This window comes from Hyla sarda, chromosome 13 (genome assembly GCF_029499605.1).
Source record: "Hyla sarda isolate aHylSar1 chromosome 13, aHylSar1.hap1, whole genome shotgun sequence".
In the NCBI taxonomy this organism is placed as follows: Eukaryota; Metazoa; Chordata; class Amphibia; order Anura; family Hylidae; genus Hyla; species Hyla sarda.
The window spans coordinates 10,680,843-10,682,560 of NC_079201.1; positions in this window are offsets into that span (position 1 = coordinate 10,680,843).

Sequence of the window (1,718 nt, forward strand, 5' to 3'; positions counted from 1 at the left end):
GACATCACGAGCTCCCGGTGTATGCTCCATTATTCGGAACAGTTTGTTCCAAACGTTGAGCAGTGGAGTACCCCTTTAAAGCTTGCGAGACCACCATCAAACACAGGTACAGACACTATATTACGAACTCTATATTTACAGATATGTATCACAGTCAAATAAAAAATGGAATACCCCTTTAGTTTATCATCCTGGGACTATTCTTTGTAAATTGTATCTCACATGTGACAGAGGTCAATGTCTACAGGAGAAGAAATTACCCTACAAGGTTATTTGACCTCCTACGGGTATTAAAATGTAGGCACTTTCCGCTCATTCTTTCGAAAAGTTAAACTCTTGATACTGTTTAGAACTTTTAATAATGTACAACCTTCTGTTTTTGGCCGGGTCCCATTGACAAAATCCAACAAAGTTCCATGTTGAAATAAATCCTAGACGTGATGGTGTTACCAGAATTCATTATCTCCATATGGGACAGTCGACAAGTCTTAGCTGGTTTTTAGTCCAGCTTACCTTGACGTAATTGGGTACGACGGGATGGTAAGTGACAAATTAATCCAATATAAAAATATATATATATATAAGTGGGCAAATTAGAATAGATGAAACGTGGTCTTTGTGTGTCATGAATATTTTAGGTTTCTATGTAAATGAGATGTAAGGAATTAGGTGCACGGAGCTGAGCCGTAATACCAGATACAGCCTACAGCCATGTTTTCCTAATCTTATAAAACCCCATTAATCACTTGCTATTTCTGGGACTTCGAATTTTATGGATAATAGAATTTCTGTTTGTGACATTTTTAATTACAGTAAAACTATTTACTACTTGTTTGACAAATTAACATGATAGTAAAGAAGAATATGATCCAAAAAGACAAAAAAAGAAAATAAAAATAAAAATCACAAAATTTCTTAATAGCAGCTTAAATCTAAGATAGTAATATAAAAACCCTACTGAGAACGATTCAATACATTAACAAAACCGTTGTGCGACTTAATAAAATATGTATGTTACGCTATTTATCTAAGTATTCCAAACAACAAATCCAGCATAAATTATAAAAGAGAGTATAAATAAGTGATGGGCTTTTTTTTTGAGTAATAGCATGACCTACACCACATTTTAGTTTATTTGTCTTAGTTGTTGTCGTTAAAAAAAACAAAAAACATATTTTTTAAACAAAAAGAACAGAATATTTCCCTTCTTGTGTTCTGCACGGTCCCACAATAGGCGAAGAGCTAATTATGTAAACATTATCTACAGCTTTCATTTTATGTTTTTACTTCGCTGCAGATCTCTGGGTTGTCTACAGCGGCCACCGGAGATAATTTATGAAGCGTGTGATTGTTCGCCGTATACCTCACTGTGTCTGTTGCTTAACTGGAAAATAGGGAAGTTTAGGAATTATGAACTTAATTTTGAGGTAACTATTTGGATATCTTTACATTATTTTATCTTGTATAGTCAAAAATTGAAGACAGGGATCATACCTCCACAGACATACAGGCAGGCAGTGTGCAGTTTTGCTATCATTTTTTAATGCTGTTTAGAAAATTGTTACGCATGGCAAGTCAACACATAGAACGTCACTCATGTCATCATTTGCCCATACTCCTTCCCCTCATTCACCCATTTCTCTCCCCTTTACCCACCCATACCCCTTCTCTTTATCCACCCATTTTATCCCCATCATTCACCCATACTCCTTCCCTTC